The sequence below is a fragment of the Sardina pilchardus genome, chromosome 14, assembly GCF_963854185.1.
Source record: "Sardina pilchardus chromosome 14, fSarPil1.1, whole genome shotgun sequence".
NCBI classification, from domain to species: Eukaryota; Metazoa; Chordata; class Actinopteri; order Clupeiformes; family Clupeidae; genus Sardina; species Sardina pilchardus.
In genome coordinates this window covers 11983635-12006209 of record NC_085007.1, presented here as the reverse complement: position 1 = coordinate 12006209, position 22575 = coordinate 11983635, and positions in this window count along the sequence as shown.

Genomic DNA, 22575 nt, shown 5'->3' with positions numbered 1-22575 from the left:
GGCCTGGCTCTCTTAAGACTAGCCAGTTAAATTGATTACACCTGTATCTGTATCCACTACTCTCTCAGTAGAGAGCTGTGTCTCTCCATTCTACAAGAATATAAGGCACATTCCATCCAACTTTCTATCCATTCATCTTCTTCAGACCATTCACTCATCCACCCATTACACTGTTTATCAACATCCATTAAACTCTCTGTCTATCAACATTAATTAGACTAGCTACATTCAACTTTTAAATGATTTACTCTGTCTCAGGCTTTAAGCGTACACTCTGGCTCTCTTAAGACTAGCCAGTTAAATTGATTACACCTGTATCAACAACTCTCAGAGAGCTGTATCAGCGTCTCTCTTAACAAGAATATAAGGCACATTCCATCCAACCTTCTATCCATTCATCTTCTTCAGACCATTCACTCATCCACCCATTAAACTGTCAATCAATATCTATTAAACAATCTGCCTATCAACATCCATTAAACATTCTATCTATCAACATTAATTAGACTATCTACATACAACTTTTAAAGTATTTACTGTGGGTGCCTCTCAAGCAGCGTTTATATGCCCTCCCTCGCTCCTCGATCCTCAATGATCTACATAAAGAAAGATCAGTGAGGATCGAGGAGCGAGAGAGGACGCGTAAACACTATATGAGAGGCACCTTCTGTCTCAGGCTTTAAGCATACAATCTCATTAAGACTACAGATCCTGTTTCACTACTTCCTTTGTCCACAACTGTTTCAAAATAAAGGTCCTCACTGCAATAATACACTATTAAATCATTTAACCATTGTAACTACTCAACTATTTAACTGTTCAACCATTCCAACTGTCAGTTATCAACTAGAACTATGCCTCCAGTCAACTACACGAAAACTCCATGTACCTAGCAACCAATATATCAACCATTAAAATTAAGTGTTTATGACCGTTTCCATAGCAACCAACATGATTATACTGCAGTAACTTCTTGTTTCCTGATAGTGGCCACCATGGATACCCTAGCAACAAATGTTTCAAAATAAAAGTCCTCACTAGCAAGTTAGCATGGTTAGCATAGTTAACATAGTTAGCATTTTTAGCATAACTGCAAAAAACATCAACTAAGTTAGCTAATCAACCTGGTTAGCATTGTTAGCAATTTTAGCATTGTTAGCATTTTTAACATTATTGCTAGAAATCATCAGTTAAGTTAGCTAATCAACCTGGTTAGCATTGTTAGTTTAAGTTAGCATTGTTACCATAGTTAGCATTGCTAGCATAGTTAGCATGTTTAGCATAACTGCTAGAAATCATTAGCTAAGTTAGCTAATCAACCTGGTTAACACTGTGAGCATAGTTAGCATAGTTAACATTTTTACCATTACTGCATGAAATCAGTAGCTAAGTTAACCAATCAACCTGGTTATCTTTGTTACCATAGTTAACATTTTAACATGAATAGTAATCATTAGTTAAGTTAGAACTGGGAATGTTTCAGCTTTAAACTGTCTACCTTCACACTATCAACTCTCTGTAAACTATGCAACCACCATGTTTACCCTAGCTACACCTTAGTAACCATATCTACATTATCTATCTATTTTTGCATTTTCATGCACTGGTAATTCCTTGGAATTGCATTTCTAGTTATTACAGTGCATGAAAATGCACTGTACTGTTCTTCCTAGGCTTCTTATTATTATTCCACTACTTCTTCTAACGCTCGCAATTCAGCTTGAACCGTTTAACGTAGAAACTTGATTCAAACTTTGCTACGTAGGTCTTACTTAGGAGACCTGTGGAATATATTTTTCAACTTTGTAACTTTTATACTTTTTAAACTATGAATTAAAAACTATTAAAAATGTCCCCATAGACTTAACATTGCTCATTATGACATCACGGCAGCAATTAGAATGTTACACCAGGTGGCCAGTCCAGGTGCAGCAGCTCTCTCTCTCTCTCTCTCAGGCTACATACACTGGCTCTCTTGAGACTACATTTTCTGTTCCCCTGTATCAACATAAGTCTTCCTAATTCCATCCAACTTTCTATCCATTCATCTTCTTCAAACCATTCACTCATCCACCCATTCTAAACAGTCTGCCTATCAACATCAATTAGACAATCTACATTAAACTTTTAAACAATCTACTCTGTCTCAGGCTTTAAGCACACACTATGGCTCTCTTAAGACTAGCCAGTTAAATTGATTACACCTGTATCTGTATCCACTACTCTCAGTAGAGAGCTGTGTCTCTCCATTCTACAAGAATATAAGGCACATTCCATCCAACTTTCTATCCATTCATCTTCTTCAGACCATTCACTCATCCATCCATTAAACTGTCTATCAACATCCATTAAACTCTCTGTCTATCAACATTAATTAGACTATCTATATTCAACTTTTAAATTATTTACTCTGTCTCAGGCTTACTCTGGCTCTCTTAAGACTAGCCAGTTAAATTGATTACACCTGTATCAACTGTTAGTTTCTCTGGCTTTAAGCATACAATCTCTCTGAAGACTACATATCCTGTTAACTGTTTGCTCTGTCCACAACTGTTTCAAAATAAAAGTCCTCACTGCAATAATACACTATTAAATCATTTAACCATTGAAACTACTAAACTATTTAACTGTTCAACCATTCCAACTGTCAGTTATCATCAACTATGCCTCCAGTCAACTACATGAAACCTCCATGTACCTAGCAACCAACATAGCAACCATTGAAATTAAGCGTTTATGACCGTTTCCATAGCAACCAACATGATTATACTGCAGTAACTTCTTGTTTCCTGATAGTGGCCACCATGGATAACCTAACAACATATGTTTCAAAATAAAAGTCCTCACTAGCAAGTTAGCTAGTTACCATGGTTAGCATAGTTAGCATAACTGCTAGAAATGATTAGCTAAGTTAGCTAATCAACCTGGTTAGCATTGTTAACATAGTTAGCATAACTGCAAAAAATCATCAACTAAGTTAGCTAATCAACCTGGTTAGCATTGTTAGCAATTTTAGCATTGTTAGCATAGTTAGCATTATTGTTAGAAATCATCAGTTAAGTTAGCTAATCAACCTGGTTAGCATTGTCAATAAAGTTAGCATTGTTACCATAGTTAGCATTGCTAGCATAGTTAGCATATTAAGCATAACTGCTAGAAATCATTAGCTAAGTTAGCTAATCAACCTGGTTAGCACTGTGAGCATAGTTAGCATAGTTAACATCTTTACCATAACTGCAAGAAATCAGTAGCTAAGTTAACCAATCAACCTGGTTATCAATGTTACCATAGTTAACATTTTAACAGGAATAGAAATCATTAGTTAAGTTAGAACTGGAATGTTTCAGCTTTAAACTGTCTACCTTCATACTATCAACTTTCTGTAAACTATGCAACCACCATGTTTACCCTAGCTACACCTTAGTAACCATATCCACATTATCTATCTATTTTTGCATTTTCATGCACTGGTAATTCCTTGGAATTGCATTTCTAGTTATAGTGCATGAAAATGCACTATATTGTTCTTCCTAGGTTTCTTATTATTATAATTCTTTTTCTTCTAACGCTCGCAATTCAGCTTGAACCGTTTAACGTAGAAACTTGATTCAAACTTTGCTACGTAGGTCTTACTAAGGAGACCTGTGCAATATATTTTTCAACTTTGGAACTTTTATACTTTTTAAACTGTAAATTAAAAACTATTAAACATTTCCCCATAGACTTAACATTGCTCATTATGACATCACGGCAGCAATTAGAATGTTACGCCAGGTGGCCAGTCCAGGTGCAGCAGCTCTCTCTCTCTCTCTCAGGCTACATACACTGGCTCGCTTAAGACTAGCCAGTTAAATTGATTACACCTGTATCTGTATCCACTACTCTCAGTAGAGAGCTGTGTCTCTCCAGTCTACAAGAATATAAGGCACATTCCATCCAACTTTCTATCCATTCATCTTCTTCAGACCATTCACTCATCCACCCATTAAACTGTCTATCAACATCTATTAATCAATCTGCCTATCAACATCCATTAAACTCTCTGTCTATCAACATTAATTAGACTATCTACATTCAACTTTTAAATGATTTACTCTGTCTCAGGCTTTAAGCACACTCTCTCTTAAGACTAGCCAGTTAAATTGATTACACCTGTATCAACTACTCTCAGAGAGCTGTATCAGTGTCTCTCTTAACAAGAATATAAGGCACATTCCATCCAACCTTCTATCCATTCATCTTCTTCAGACCATTCACTCATCCACCCATTAAACTGTCAATCAATATCTATTAAACAATCTGCCTATCAACATCCATTAAACATTCTGTCTATCAACATTAATTAGACTATCTACATACAACTTTCAAAGTATTTACTGTGGGTGCCTCTCAAGCAGCGTTTATATGTCCTCCCTCGCTCCTCGATCCTCAATGATCTACATAAAGAAAGATAGAAGAAGGGCTAGACTATCCCATTGTTGCCGCTCCATCATTCTTTATGTAGATAAGTGAGGATCGAGGAGCGAGAGAGGACGCGTAAACGCTATATGAGAGGCACCTTCTGTCTCAGGCTTTAAGCATACAATCTCATTTAGACTACAGATTCTGTTTCACTACTTCCTCTGTCCACAACTGTTTCAAAATAAAGGTCCTCACTGCAATAATACACTATTAAATCATTTAACCATTGTAACTACTCAACTATTTAACTGTTCAACCATTCCAACTGTCAGTTATCAACTATGCCTCCAGTCAACTACATGAAACCTCCATGTACCTAGCAATCAACATACCAACCATTAAAATTAAGCGTTTATGACCGTTTCCATAGCAACCAACATGATTATGCTGCAGTAACTTCTTGCTTCCTGATAGTGGCCACCATGGATACCCTAGCAACAAATGTTTCAAAATAAAAGTCCTCACTAGCAAGTTAGCTAGTTAGCATGGTTAGCATAGTTAACATTGTTAGCATAGTTAGCATTTTTAGCATAACTGCAAAAAACATCTAACTAAGTTAGCTAATCAACCTGGTTAGCATTGTTAGCAATTTTAGCATAGTTAGCATTTTTAGCATTATTGCTAGAAATCATCAGTTAACCCTATGAGCCCGACGGACGCAAAGTGCGTCAAAAAACGCACACATTTTCTTTGTAACATTGCTCCGCTATTATTAGTCACAGCGAGATGAAACTTATATTGCAGGAAAGAGCAGAACCGGGGCTTTCCAACGATACTAGACACTTGTCTGTACGATCAAGTATGAAAATAAAATAAAATGATGAAGTTAAATCAAAGTATATCATATTTACAGTCTATATTGCTCTGCGTTCACCGGGCATCCAGAACTCTCGCTTAAATTACTCGCGGACCACAAATCGCACAGACATGACACGCATATCAAATGAAAGAGGAGAAGCAGAGCTTTGCATTGATACCAAATACATCGCTCATTTCGTATGATAAAATCAGACGAAGTTACAAACAAATAATAATGTCATATATCTTTGGCTACCTTTACTCTCGTTTGATTTCCTCGTGAAATCGCGATCAAAAAGATTTGGCACGCATGTCAGATGAAAGAGGAGAGCTAGAGCTATCCACAGATACCAAATACAACCTTCTAGGCCATAAAACAGACGAAGTGACAGCAAAATAATAACTTCATTTAGCTCCACTTACCTCGTGTTTTTGTGTGGAATAGCCTATGTTCATAATCCAATGTTATCATGTGTTTCTCTATGACAAGTCACGTTCATAACACGGTTTTGAGATCCTAGCACACTCCTGTATGGTATCCAATTCAAGACTCATATTGCATCCAAATTTGTTTGACAAATAAACACTTTTTGCCTTTACTTTGTTCATTGCAATGCAGTAAAACAAATATTATAGAGAATCATCATCTGTGCACGTCATGTGTGCTACCGCAAGCAAGTCATGTAAGATCAGCTAGTGTCACAATATGGAGTGCAAAAAGTGCCAAAAAGTCATTTTTTCATCACTAAATAAAAATTGCCATTTATTTCTGGAAGGCACACACCACATATTTCTGTAAATTGCTCAGCCCCAAAGTATACCTCCACCATGGTTCTTATATTGCCGTGTTCAGGACAGTCAGGCCTACATAACCATGTAAGTTTGGTCGAGATGTGAGCTTGCTGTGGTGAGATACACATCAAAATGTAAGAATTTGTATAGTACGCTTTTCAACTTTTTATTATTTAAAAATCTAAATCAAATCAGTGCAAGTATTTATACATGATATTGTGGCAGATCTGGATAGCCTAGACTGTGCTGAAAAAAACAATATGTAGCATGTGTGAATGGCACTTACAATGACCAGGATAAATGCTTATAACTAGAGGTAGTGAAAATGCCCTTAAAACAGCTTAGGGCTCATAGGGTTAAGTTAGCTAATCAACCTGGTTAGCATTGTTAGTTTAAGTTAGCATTGTTACCATAGTTAGCATTGCTAGCATAGTTAGCATTTTTAGCATAACTGCTAGAAATCATTAGCTAAGTTAGCTAATCAACCTGGTTAACACTGTGAGCATAGTTAGCATAGTTAACATTTTTACCATTACTGCATGAAATCAGTAGCTAAGTTAACCAATCAACCTGGTTATCATTGTTACCATAGTTAACATTTTAACATGAATAGAAATCAGCAAATCAAAATGTTTCAGCTTTAAACTGTCTACCTTCACACTATCAACTCTCTGTAAACTATGCAACCACCATATTTACCCTAGCTACACCTTAGTAACCATATCTACATTATCTATCTATTTTTGCATTTCATGCACTGGTAATTCCTTGGAATTGCATTTCTAGTTAAACTTCTTCTTCTAACGCTCGCAATTCAGCTTCAACCGTTTAACGTAGAAACTTCATTCAAACTTTGTTGCGTAGGTCTTGCTTATGCCATATGTGCTTTGTATTTTTCAACTTTGTAACTTTTATACTTTTTAAACTATTAGTTAAAAACTATCACCATTTCCCCCATAGACTTAACATTGCTCATTATGACATCACGGCAGCAATTAGAATGTTACCCCAGCTGGTCAGCCACCTGGGCACCAACTGTCAGTTTCTCTCAGGCTCCTCTCTGAAGACTACATATTCTGTTCCCCTGTATCCTCTGTGCACAACAGTATCAAAATAAGTCCTCCTAATTCCATCCAACTTTATATCCATTCATCTTCTTCAAACCATTCACTCATCCACCCATTCTAAACAGTCTGCCTATCAACAACATCAATTAGACGCTCTACATTGAACTTTTAAACAATCTACTCTGTCTCAGGCTGGCTCTCTTAAGACTAGCCAGTTAAATTGATTACACCTGTATCTGTATCCACTACTCTCAGTAGAGAGCTGTGTCTCTCCATTCTACAAGAATATAAGGCACATTCCATCCAACATTCTATCCATTCATCTTCTTCAGACCATTCACTCATCCACCCATTAAACTGTCTATCAACATCTATTAAACAATCTGTCTATCAACATCCATTAAACTCTCTGTCTATCAACATTAATTAGACTATCTACATTCAACTTTTAAATTATTTACTCTGTCTCAGGCTTTAAGAGTACTATGGCTCTCTTAAGACTAGCCAGTTAAATTGATTACACCTGTGTCAACTACTCTCAGAGAGCTGTATCAGTGTCTCTCTTAACAAGAATATAAGGCACATTCCATCCAACCTTCTATCCATTCATCTTCTTCAGACCATTCACTCATCCACCCATTACACTGTCAATCAATATAAAACAATCTGCCTATCAACATCCATTAAACATTCTATCTATCAACATAAATTAGACTATCTACATACAACTTTTAAAGTATTTACTGTGGGTCCCTCTCAAGCAGCGTTTATATGTCCTCCCTCGCTCCTCGATCCTCAATGATCTACATAAAGAAAGATAGAAGAAGGGCTAGACTATCCCATTGTTGCCGCTCCATCATTCTTTATGTAGATCAGTGAGGAGCGAGAGAGGACGCGTAAACGCTATGAGAGGCACCTTCTGTCTCAGGCTTTAAGCATACAATCTCATTAAGACTACAGATCCTGTTTCACTACTTCCTCTGTCCACAACTGTTTCAAAATAAAGGTCCTCACTGCAATAATACACTATTAAATCATTTAACCATTGAAACTACTCAACTATTGAACTGTTCAACCATTCCAACTGTCAGTTATCATCCACTATGCCTCCAGTCAACTACATGAAACCTCCATGTACCTAGCAACCAACATAGCAACCATTAAAATTAAGTGTTTATGACCGTTTCCATAGCAACCAACATGATTATACTGCAGTAAATTCTTGTTTCCTGATAGTGGCCACCATGGATACCCTAGCAACAAATGTTTCAAAATAAAAGTCCTCACTAGCAAGTTAGCTAGTTAGCATAGTTAGCATTGTTAGCATAGTTAGCATTTTTAGCATAACTGCTAGAAATCATCGGTTAAGTTAGCTAATCAACCTGATTAGCATTGTTAGTAAAGTTAGCATTGCTAGCATAATAAGCATTTTTAGCGTAACTGCTAGAAATCATTAGCTAAGTTAGCTAATCAACCTGGTTAGCATTGTTAGTAAAGTTATCATTGCTAGCATAATTAGCATTTTTAGCGTAACTGCTAGAAATCATTACCTAAGTTAGCTAATCAACATTTTAACATGAATAGAAATCACTAGTTAAGTTAGAGCTGGAATGTTTCATCTTTAAACTGTCTACCTTCACACTATCAACTCTCTGTAAACTATGCAACCACCATGTTTACCCTAGCTACACCTTAGCAACCATATCTACATTATCCATCTATTTTTGCATTTTCATGCACTGGTAATTCCTTGGAATTGCATTTCTAGTTAAACTTCTTCTTCTAACGCTCGCAATTCAGCTTCAACCGTTTAACGTAGAAACTTCATTCAAACTTTGTTGCGTAGGTCTTGCTTATGCCATATGTGCTTTGTATTTTTCAACTTTGTAACTTTTATACTTTTTAAACTATTAGTTAAAAACTATCACCATTTCCCCCATAGACTTAACATTGCTCATTATGACATCACGGCAGCAATTAGAATGTTACCCCAGCTGGTCAGCCACCTGGGCACCAACTGTCAGTTTCTCTCAGGCTCCTCTCTGAAGACTACATATTCTGTTCCCCTGTATCCTCTGCGCACAACAGTATCAAAATAAGTCCTCCTAATTCCATCCAACTTTATATCCATTCATCTTCTTCAAACCATTCACTCATCCACCCATTCTAAACAGTCTGCCTATCAACAACATCAATTAGACGCTCTACATTGAACTTTTAAACAATCTACTCTGTCTCAGGCTGGCTCTCTTAAGACTAGCCAGTTAAATTGATTACACCTGTATCTGTATCCACTACTCTCAGTAGAGAGCTGTGTCTCTCCATTCTACAAGAATATAAGGCACATTCCATCCAACATTCTATCCATTCATCTTCTTCAGACCATTCACTCATCCACCCATTAAACTGTCTATCAACATCTATTAAACAATCTGTCTATCAACATCCATTAAACTCTCTGTCTATCAACATTTATTAGACTATCTACATTCAACTTTTAAATTATGTACTGTCTCAGGCTTTAAGAGTACACGCTGGCTCTCTTAAGACTAGCCAGTTAAATTGATTACACCTGTGTCAACTACTCTCAGAGAGCTGTATCAGTGTCTCTCTTAACAAGAATATAAGGCACATTCCATCCAACCTTCTATCCATTCATCTTCTTCAGACCATTCACTCATCCACCCATTAAACTGTCAATCAATATCTATTAAACAATCTGCCTATCAACATCCATTAAACATTCTGTCTATCAACATTAATTAGACTATATACAACTTTTAAAGTATTTACTGTGGGTCCCTCTCAAGCAGTGTTTATATGTCCTCCCTCGCTCCTCGATCCTCAATGATCTACATAAAGAAAGATAGAAGAAGGGCTAGACTATCCCATTGTTGCCGCTCCATCATTCTTTATGTAGATCAGTGAGGAGCGAGAGAGGACGCGTAAACGCTATATATGAGAGGCACCTTCTGTCTCAGGCTTTAAGCATACAATCTCATTAAGACTACAGATCCTGTTTCACTACTTCCTCTGTCCACAACTGTTTCAAAATAAAGGTCCTCACTGCAATAATACACTATTAAATCATTTAACCACTGAAACTACTCAACTATTGAACTGTTCAACCATTCCAACTGTCAGTTATCATCCACTATGCCTCCAGTCAACTACATGAAACCTCCATGTACCTAGCAACCAACATAGCAACCATTAAAATTAAGTGTTTATGACCGTTTCCATAGCAACCAACATGATTATACTGCAGTAACTTCTTGTTTCCTGATAGTGGCCACCATGGATACCCTAGCAACAAATGTTTCAAAATAAAAGTCCTCACTAGCAAGTTAGCTAGTTAGCATGGTTAGCATAGTTAGCATTGTTAGCATTTTTAGCATAACTGCAAAAAATCATAAACTAAGTAAGCTAATCAACCTGGTTAGCATTGTTAGCAAATTTAGCATTGTTAGCATAGTTAGCATTTTTAGCATTACTGCTAGGAATCATCGGTTAAGTTAGCTAATCAACCTGGTTAGCATTTTTAGTAAAGTTAGCATTGCTAGCATAATAAGCATTTTTAGCGTAACTGCTAGAAATCATTAGCTAAGTTAGCTAATCAACATTTTAACATGAATAGAAATCATTAGTTAAGTTAGAACTGGAACGTTTCATCTTTAAACTGTCTACCTTCACACTATCAACTCTCTGTAAACTATGCAACCACCATGTCTACCCTAGCTACACCTTAGTAACCATATCTACATTATCTATCTATTTTTGCATTTTCATGCACTGGTAATTCCTTGGAATTGCATTTCTAGTTCTTCTTCTAACGTACGCAATTCAGCTTGAACCGTTTAACGTAGAAACTTCATTCAACCTTTGTTGCGTAGGTCTCGCTTATGCCATGTGTGCTTTGTATTTTTCAACTTTGTAACTTTTATACTTTTTAAACTATGAATTAATGGAACACCTAATTTTGGGGTGTTTTTGCCCGCATTGCACATCATCTACTCAGGAGGGCACTGCTCCCACATACTTTGGCCCACCATGACAAACCTGACCTCTACTGAAACCTGACACTCAGAGGTATTATATGAAACAGTCTGTTTGACTGTGTGATGTACTGGCAAAGGGTTACAGAGGCTTGAATATTGTTTTCTCTTTCAGCCGGTAACATACATCTCTGGAACTGCCCACATTTGGGCCCTCTAGATCACCATGTCAGCCTTGAAACACAACTAACACCTAACACCAGGTCTTGTGAGCCTGTAACTCAAAGTAGATTACTATGGGCTAAAATATGGAGTTTTCACAAATTTATTTGTGTTGAAATACCTATGCGAGTGTGTGTGTGTCATTTTTAGAAATCTGCCAGAGTAGCAAATTAATATGTAAAGTTATCCTTTTTCTTTGATTCTATGACAGTCAGTGTCATGCAAAAGTGGATAAAACTAGAATCTCCAGAATGTTAGCTTTCATTTGACACCAAGATTATGTTTCTACTCAAAGGGGTTCTTGTGTAGTAAGGGTTTTATTGTTTGTATGCACCATCAAATCTCTGAATTCTTTTGGCCGAAATGACTATTTCCTTGTTTGAATGGATTTGGAAGGGCTAGCTCTATGGTATATCCGGTAGTGTCACATATCAATCGATCCGTCTAACTCTTAGCATCCCGGAACCGTCGGTCCCATCTCCGAGACTTGCTGCAGTCCCGCGTTATCGTCATTCAAAGCGGAGGTCCCTGATTGACAGCTTTCTTGCCCAATCCCCTCCGGTTACGGATATCTCGACAACCAAAGGTCGCAGAGAGACATGGGAGGGCTCTATGAATGCGGAAGAGGCAGACGAATCTCCGGATGTTTTTAGCTTAGCGATAGCACTTTGCTATGGAATGCTACGCGGCTATACAGATAAGTTTCAAGTCGCAGATTATTTATTTCTAGTTTGTTGCTTTTGTATGAACTGTATTATACATCTACCAAACGTATTATGGATAAAACAACGTGGATATTCCATTACTATGGGTTCTTACGGACATGTGAAGGCCCAGCATTCTATGGTTGGCAGATCGCTATGGGGTCGTACAAGGACTGTAAGGTAAGGAGTCACTGATTCGAGATGGGTTTGGTGGGAGGGGGGGTACAGTACAGTACAGTACAGTAAGTTTTTTTTTTTTTTCTTTTCATAACGAACTATACATATCTTGATTCGTGAGAGTCTAAGCTTTCAACCGATATGTGACATGACTATGGAACTTCGTGATATGATGCCTAAAATTATGGGAGGGGGGAGTGGGGGAGGTGTGGGGGTGGGGGGTGAGTCGTGAGCGGCACGCCCGTTCCAGTACTGGTTAAAAAACGATCTCCCCATAGATTTAACATTGAGCTATTTCCCCATAGACTTAACATTGCTCATTATGACATCACGGCAGCAATTAGAATGTTACACCAGGTGGCCAGTCCAGGTGCAGCAGCTCTCTCTCTCTCTCTCAGGCTTTAAACATGGCTCTCTTGAGACTACATTTTCTGTTCCCCTGTATCAACTGTATCAACATATTGTCTTCCTAATTCCATCCAACTTTCTATCCATTCATCTTCTTCAAACCATTCACTCATCCACCCATTCTAAACAGTCTGCCTATCAACATCAATTAGACGATCTACATTCAACTTTTAAACAATCTACTCTGTCTCAGGCTTTAAGGACACACTCTGGGTCTCTTAAGACTAGCCAGTTAAATTGATTACACCTGTATCTGTATCCACTACTCTCAGTAGAGAGCTGTGTCTCTCCATTCTACAAGAATATAAGGCACATTCCATCCAACTTTCTATCCATTCATCTTCTTCAGACCATTCACTCATCCACCCATTAAACTGTCTATCAACATCCATTAAACTCTCTGTCTATCAACATTAATTAGACTACATTCAACTTTTAAATTATTTACTCTGTCTCAGGCTTCAAGCACTCTGGCTCTCTTAAGACTAGCCAGTTAAATTGATTACACCTGTATCAACTGTCAGTTTCTCTGGCTATAAGCATACAATCTCTCTGAAGACTACATATCCTGTTAACTGTTCCCTCTGTCCACAACTGTTTCAAAATAAAAGTCCTCACTGCAATAATACACCATTAAATCATTTAACCATTGAAACTACTCAACTATTTAACTGTTCAACCATTCCAACTGTCAGTTATCATCAACTATGCCTCCAGTCAACTACATGGAACCTCTGTGTACCTAGCAACCAACATAGCAACCATTAAAATTAAGCGTTTATGACCGTTTCCATAGCAACCAACATGATTATACTGCAGTAACTTCTTGTTTCCTGATAGTGGCCACAATGGATACCCTTGCAACAAATGTTTAAAAATAAAAGTCCTCACTAGCAAGTTAGCTAGTTAGCATGGTTAGCATTGTTAGCATTTTTAGCATAACTGTTAAAAATCATCAACTAAGTTAGCTAATCAACCTGGTTGGCATTGTTAGCTTGGTTAGCATTGTTAGCATTTTTAGTATAACTGCTAGAAATGATAAGCTAAGTTTGCTAATCAACCTGGTTAACATAGTTAGCATTGTTATCATAGTTAGCATGTCAAACATAACTGATAGAAATCATTAGCTAGGTTAGCTAATCAACCTGGTTAACATTGCTAGCATAGTTAGCTTTGTTAGCATAGTTAGCATTTTTAACATTTCTGTTAGAAATCATTAGTTAAGTTAGCTGATCAACCTGGTTAGCATTGTTAACATAATTAGCATTGTTAGCATTTTTACCATAACTGTTAGAAATCATTAGCTAAGTAAACCAATCAACCTGGTTAGCATTGTTAACATAGTTAACATTGTTAGCATTTTTACCATAACTGTTAGAAATCATTAGCTAAGTAAACCAATCAACCTGGTTATCATTGTTAACATAGTTAAAATTTTAATATACCTTTAAGAAATCATTAGTTAAGTTACAACTGGAATGTTTAAGCTTTAAACTGTCTACCTTCACACTATCAACTCTCTTTAAACTATGCAACCACCATGTTTACCCTAGCTACACCTTAGTGACCATATCTACATTATCTATCTACATATTTTTGCATTTTCATGCACTGGTAATTCCTTGGAATTACATTTCTAGTTATTATAGTGCATGAAAATGCACTATATTGTTCTTCCTAGGTTTCTTATTACAGTGCATGAAAATGCACTGTACTGTTCTTCCTCGGTCTTCTTCTTCTTCTTCTTATTATTATTCTTCTTCTAACGCAGCCAATTCAGCTTCAACCGTTTAACGTAGAAACTTCATTCAAACGTTGTTGCGTAGGTCTTGCTTATGCCATGCCTGCTTTGTATTTTTCAACTTTGTAACTTTTATACTTTTTAAACTATTAGTTAAAAACTATTACAATTTCCCCCATAGACTTAACATTGCTCATTATGACATCACGGCAGCAATTAGAATCTTAGGCCAGGTGGCCGGCCACCTGGGCACCAACTGTCAGTTTCTCTGGCTTTAAGCATACAGTCTCTCAGAAGACTACATATCCTGTTAACTGTTTCCTCTGTCCACAACTGTTTCAAAATAAAAGTCCTCACTGCAATAATACACTATTAAATCATTTAACCATTGAAACTACTCAACTATTGAACTGTTCAACCATTCCAACTGTCAGTTATCATCCACTATGCCTCCAGTCAACTACATTAAACCTCCATGTACCTAGCAACCAACATAGCAACCATTAAAATTAAGCGTTTATGACCGTTTCCATAGCAACCAACATGATTATACTGCAGTAACTTCTTGTTTCCTGATAGTGGCCACCATGGATACCCTAGCAACAAATGTTTCAAAATAAAAGTCCTCACTAGCAAGTTAGCTAGTTAGCATGGTTAGCATTGTTAGCATTTTTAGCATAACTGCAAAAAATCATCAACTAAGTTAGCTAATCAACCTGGTTAGCATTGTTAGCAAATTTAGCATTGTTAGCATAGTTAGCATTTTTAGCATTGCTGCTAGAAATCATTGGTTAAGTTAGCTAATCAACCTGGTTAGCATTGTTAGTAAAGTTAGCATTGCAACATAATTAGCATTTTTAACGTAACTGCTAGAAATCATTAGCTAAGTTAGCTAATCAACATTTTAACATTAATAGAAATCATTAGTTAAGTTAGAACTGGAATGTTTCATCTTTAAACAGTCTACCTTCACACTATCAACTCTCTGTAAACTATGCAACCACCATGTTTACCCTAGCTACACCTTAGTAACCATATCTACATTATTTATCTATATCTGCATTTTCATGCACTGGTAATTCCTTGGAATTGCATTTCTAGTTATTATTCTTTTTCTTCTAACGCTCGCAATTCAGCTTGAACCGTTTAACGTAGAAACTTGATTCAAACTTTGCTACGTAGGTCTTACTAAGGAGACCTGTGCAATATATTTTTCAACTTTGTAACTTTTATACTTTTTAAACTGTAAATTAAAAATTATTAAACATTTCCCCATAGACTTAACATTGCTCATTATGACATCACTGCAGCAATTAGAATGTTACGCCAGGTGGCCAGTCCAGGTGCAGCAGCTCTCTCTCTCTCTCAGGCTACATACACTGGCTCTCTTAAGACTAGCCAGTTAAATTGATTACACCTGTATCTGTATCCACTACTCTCAGTAGAGAGCTGTGTCTCTCCAGTCTACAAGAATATAAGGCACATTCCATCCAACGTTCTATCCATTCATCTTCTTCAGACCATTCACTCATCCACCCATTAAACTGTCTATCAACATCTATTAAACAATCTGCCTATCAACATCCATTAAACTCTCCGTCTATCAACATTAATTAGACTATCTACATTCAACTTTTAAATGATTTACTCTGTCTCAGGCTTTAAGCACACTCTGGTTCTCTTAAGACTAGCCAGTTAAATTGATTTACACCTGTATCAACTACTCTCAGAGAGCTGTATCAGTGTCTCTCTTAACAAGAATATAAGGCACATTCCATCCAACCTTCTATCCATTCATCTTCTTCAGACCATTCACTCATCCACCCATTAAACTGTCAATCAATATCTATTAAACAATCTGCCTATCAACATCCATTAAACATTCTGTCTATCAACATTAATTAGACTATCTACATACAAGTATTTACTGTGGGTGCCTCTCAAGCAGCGTTATATGTCCTCACTCGCTCCTCGGGCCTCGACCCTCAATGATCTACATAAAGAAAGATAGAAGGGCTAGACTATCCCATTGTTGCCGCTCCATCATTCTTTATGTAGATCAGTGAATTGTCAATTGTTTCCTCTGTCCACAACTGTTTCAAAATAAAAGTCCTCACTGCAATAATACACCATTAAATCATTTAACCATTGAAACTACTCAACTATTGAACTGTTCAACCATTCCAACTGTCAGTTATCATCCACTATGCCTCCAGTCAACTACATGAAACCTCCATGTACCTAGCAACCAACATAGCAACCATTAAAATTAAGTGTTTATGACCGTTTCCATAGCAACCAACATGATTATACTGCAGTAACTTCTTGTCTCCTGATAGTGGCCACCATGGATACCCTAGCAACAAATGTTTCAAAATAAAAGTCCTCACTAGCAAGTTAGCTAGTTAGCATAGTTAGCATTTTTAGCATAACTGCAAAAAATCATCAACTAAGTTAGCTTATCAACCTGGTTAGCATTGTTAGCATATTTAGCATGGTTAGCATTTTTAGCATTACTGCTAGAAATCATCGGTTAAGTTAGCTAATCAACCTGGTTAGCATTGTTAGTAAAGTTAGCATTGCTAGCATAATTAGCATTTTTAGTGTAACTGCTAGAAATCATTAGCTAAGTTAGCTAATCAACATTTTAACATGAATAGAAATCATTAATTAAGTTAGAACTGGAATGTTTCATCTTTAAACTGTCTACCTTCACACTATCAACTCTCTGTAAACTATGCAACCACCATGTTTACCCTAGCTACACCTTAGTAGCCATATCTACATTATCTATCTATTTTTGCATTTTCATGCACTGGTAATTCCTTGGAATTGCATTTCTAGTTCTTCTTCTAACGCACGCAATTCAGCTTGAACCATTTAACGTAGAAACTTCATTCAAACTGTGTTACGTAGATCTTACTTACACGATGTGGGCTTTGTATATATCAACTTTGTAACTTTTATACTTTTTAAACTATTAGCTAAAAACTAATACAATTTCCCCCATAGACTTAACATTGCTCATTATGACATCACGGCAGCAATTAGAATCTTACGCCAGGTGGCCGGCCACCTGGGCACCAACTGTCAGTTTCTCTGGCTTTAAGCATACAGTCTCTCAGAAGACTACATATCCTGTTAACTGTTTCCTCTGTCCACAACTGTTTCAAAATAAAAGTCCTCACTGCAATAATACACTATTAAATCATTTAACCATTGAAACTACTCAACTATTGAACTGTTCAACCATTCCAACTGTCAGTTATCATCCACTATGCCTCCAGTCAACTACATGAAACCTCCATGTACCTAGCAACCAACATAGCAACCATTAAAATTAAGTGTTTATGACCGTTTCCATAGCAACCAACATGATTATACTGCAGTAACTTCTTGTTTCTTGATAGTGGCCACCATGGATACCCTAGCAACAAATGTTTCAAAATAAAAGTCCTCACTAGCAAGTTAGCTAGTTAGCATTGTTAGCATAGTTCGCATTTTTAGCAAACTGCAAAAAATCATCAGCTAAGTTAGCTAATCAACCTGGTTAGCATTGTTAGCAAATTTAGCATTGTTAGCATTTTTAGCATTACTGCTAGAAATCATCGGTTAAGTTAGCTAATCAATCTGGTTAGCATTGTTAGTAAAGTTAGCATTGCTAGCATAATTAGCATTTTTAACATAACTGCTAGAAATAATTAGCTAAGTTAGCTAATCAACATTTTAACATGAATAGAAATCATTAGTTAAGTTAGCACTGGAATGTTTCATCTTTAAACTGTCTACCTTCACACTATCAACTCTCTGTAAACTATGCAACCACCATGTTTACCCTAGCTACACCTTAGTAACCATATCTACATTATCTATCTATTTTTGCATTTTCATGCACTGGTAATTCCTTGGAATTGCATTTCTAGTTTGTAATTAGTGTTTGCTCTATAAAGGAACTCATTATCTGTTGCCTCAACGTGAGGTATTGATTGTTTGTTGGAAGAAACTATACTGAACCTTTGAAGAAAGTTACCTGTTAACTACGTTTTTGGACTACGTTTTTGGATTATCCACTCTGCCTTTTGAGACTGAGGCCTTGCTACTCTTTAAGTAGTGCTAAAGAAAAAAACAAACTGCATTTGAGTCTGAGATACTTTATTGAATCATCACAGCCTGTTTGTAGTGTTAAGGTTCAGACCGAAAGTGTTTTCAGGTGTATAAGTGCCTATAATTGCCAGATGAGTTGTTTGTGCTAGCCAAATTTCCATCAAGGATTCCTGGGAGACTGAAAGACCGGGTGCACGAAAGACCGGTGCACAAAACTTGGTGATCATGTAGCCCCACATGGATAGCATGTCGCCATTGTTTTTTCCTGAAAATACAACAATACTGTGCTGTTAAAATATAGCCTGACGACGTCATACTCAATTCTTGTCAGAATATGAGTCTGAAACTGCTCCATTCAGCTGCGATTATGGGGCGTGATTCAACCGATACAGGGCGGGGGGAATAGCTCTGCACTCATTGGATAGACCAAACCAAACAGAACAAGTTATTGCCCGTCAGTATCTGCGAAATCCAAGACAACGAAATATGTAGCAGGGTAGGCTATATGGAAAACATCCTCCTTCGTTTTTAAAAATAATTCCTTCAAACTGTATGCAATGAACAGCTGGGGAAGTGTGTTGTTAACCCAACGAACAAACAGACATTTTTAAACAAACGGGTACAACATCACCCAAACATGCTGTTTTAACTTGGTGAAAGTGAAACTGAAGTTTTCCCACATATCCTCATTGGTCTAAGTGTTCAGAAATAGTTGTGCGAATCCGTGATAAAACCTCCGTTTCAATAGCTAAGATGAACAAAAGGCCAAACTGCATGAACAAATTATGCATTCATAGCCATAGCGTTTCTGTTGCAATCGTCAACATGGTCTCGTCTCACACCCAACTCGTCGAACGAGGACGCATGCAGCCGTGAACGTCACTGCTGTTCATCTGTCAATCATCACACATGACAATGTGATTGGTCCGAACAGATCTGTATCTCGAATAGTAGCAGCTGAACCATGGAGGTATTATAAGAACTGGAGAAAGTGAACAAGTCCCGCCCCCATTCATTTCAATGGGAATGCTAGGCTAGTGAAAAGTGCCAAAATTGAACGATTTTTTCAGGCTTCAACATGGCGTTTCAAGGGACTTGTTTCCGGTGCCGTTTTACTTAGCCAATTAAGTGCCAGGTTACTGATTGACGTAAGGTACAGAAGGAGAGCTCGTGCCCACACTAAGCTCGTGCATGAGCTGAGAGTGGAACAGCCACCAATCAGCATGAGGAAAACGCAGGGAAAACGGCACCGGACATGATGTATTTCTGGAAAATGGCGATGAGGAAGTGCCTTGCTAATCGGCGAAGCTAATCAGTCAAATCCTGACCCCCTGAGCTGAACGGAGCAGTGCCAGACCGAAGTTCCCTGCAGAAAAAGGATGTAGGCGGGGCTAAACTTCGGTGTGGCATCCAGGCTAGTTAAGATACAAGAATATACAAGAAATTAATGTGCAATTGAAACATAAAATTGATTAAGATAAGAAATATGTACGAAAAGACAACTAGTTAAAAATACGTGGGCTAGTTGCCATTTAAGGCTTTTTCATATACAGTATGTATCCAACAGAGTGCCTTTGTTACTCACACCCACCACAAAAGACCACCTGTTTCAAGGTATTATTGACAATAGTCAATTTTTTTTTTCTGACATTGAGAAACACTTTAATAATATGCACATTTATAAGATGGCAAGTTTGAAAGTTATTTATCTCATAGGCTACTGTATATGCCCCATTCCCGGATTAGACCAATTCATTGTCATACTTTCAACGTGTAGTAACCTTTACACAAGTACAGTACTTGAAATGTCCCACAGACTGCCACTCTGTCACTAATGTGCATGCCATGGAAGTAAATAAGTAAAGATATTTCAAATTACTTTTTCCTATTCGTTGGATTGTAAAGCTGCCCTGCCTGCACGTTAATTTGGCTGCAATCAGCTCCTAGCCAAATTGTAACTAAGACTCTATCCCATACAAGGATATATGGGGTGAGTCTGATCCAATCCCTTATTCACACACACTTCTGAATTTAGAAACTTTGTCAACAACATTTTTGCTGTGGCTGCTATATTTATTTCTGACAGCTGCAACAGTTGCCAAATCAGTGGCTGGGCCATCAGCAGTGTTGGGAAGGTTACTTTAGAAATGTTATGTGTTACAGTTACAAGTTACCCTGTTTAAAATGTAATAGTAGTGTAACTATTTGAATTACTTTTTCTGAGTAACGTAACTAATTACTTTTGATTACTTTTTGATTACTTTTCCAATTTTTAAATGATATATATAGTCCCCAAATCCATGCGAAGATTTCGGCCTTGGTCTACAGGCTGCCGAGCAGTTCTGTACAAGCGCACAAGGCAGCAAGGGCATTCAATACATGAATTAGCATCACATTTTTTGTGAGGATAATATAATGATAATCATAACACGTTTACAGGCAGGCATGTAGGCCTACGCTGATGGCTCTGTAGACGTGATAGAGCCTATCAGAAGGTCCCGTATCAAGGTATGCAAGGTTTTGCTGACAATATTGAGATGTAATTTTCAAAAGTACCTGTAATTGAATTACATGTTTTTCTACAGTAACTATAATATATTACTGTTACATTTATTTTGTAATTAAATTACGTAACTCAATTACATGTAATGCGTTACTCCCCAACACTGGCCATCAGGCTATAAATCTTGGTGAGATGAAATGTTTTTATTGTATAAATTGCTCTTTTGATTATTGTATACCGCCATCTTTGTAATGTCTCTTTTTTTTATCATTCTAAATGATAATTACTTCACATATATGTATTGCTATTGTGTCATACTGTACATCTCATAAGGTCATCACACAACATATCTAAGATATCAGTTTCTTGCATAGAGGTTTCTGTTTTCTTGGATTTTCACACTCTGACAGCAAGCCTACAGTACATGCACTGCATGGGCAGTACTATGATTAGACCTTTAGGGGGGCTCAGCTACGGTGGCAGACAGATGCAAACGACGTGCAACTTATGACAACACATTCAAATCATCAAAATACGTGCAAATAGACAAAACACAAACAACTTAAGAAAACATGTTGCGAAGATACTGCTTCACTTCACTGCATACAGCTACTGCTTCAATCCATAGTGTGCTTCATTATGCTACTATACTTTGTGTTGTTTCTGAATCGCCTGTGTTGTGAATTGGCAGCTCGGTTCTAAAATGTAGATGTTTTCTAAATTATGTGCACGTGTTGTCAAATGAAGGTGATGTTTTCTTAAGTTGTTTGTGTTTTGTCTATTTGCATGTGTTTTGTTGATTTGTTGATTGAGCCCCCAATGAGCAGTGGATCTTGAGCCAAGAAGTTGGCCTACCAAGATTAGCTAAATCTTAAAGATCTTTCAGAATTGATCTTTATTAACAAATAAAGCCTGACTGACATCATCTTTACAAGGGCACTGTGCCTTTGACCCATATGGACGAGTCCCAATGATATGCAGTGTGTTACAAATGTCTTCAACCAACCCCCCTGCTAAATCAATCCTTAAACTAGTTAATAGCAATGAGTACAGTAGTATTTCTCTATAGAACTTTTGGTATATAAATAATAATAAAAGTTCAGAATAAACAATTGTGTATTCCAATAGACTGTCTCTAATTGTTAGTTATTGTAAACAGAAGATAATGCTCAGTCATGTAGGGCTGCAGGAACTTGTCACCAGTGGGAAGTCATCTCGGTGATGCAATCTCCAAGTACCTGTCTTAGGGATTTTTTCGCTAGAATGAGCCTACATAATTTAGCTTTGTGATAAATCAATCTTCTTTAACATTTCGGAGGCAACCAGTTGCCCAGTTTCAAGAGCTATGAGACTAGAAAGGGTTAACATCTTATGTTCTCCTTCAGAGAAACCAATGAGAATATTTACAGCACAGCCCTCATTATGACCCCGGTCACATATTCACCAAGAATGATGTACTGTAGATGAAAATGTATTGTGAAGGTAACATGGTGAAACTCTCTCTTTCTGTGCCTGTAAATCATTGCAGATGTCTGTTTACAGAGTATCAAAGCAATGTGTGGTGTCAGTTCAGGCCTGATACCACTGAGGGGCACTGTTGTTT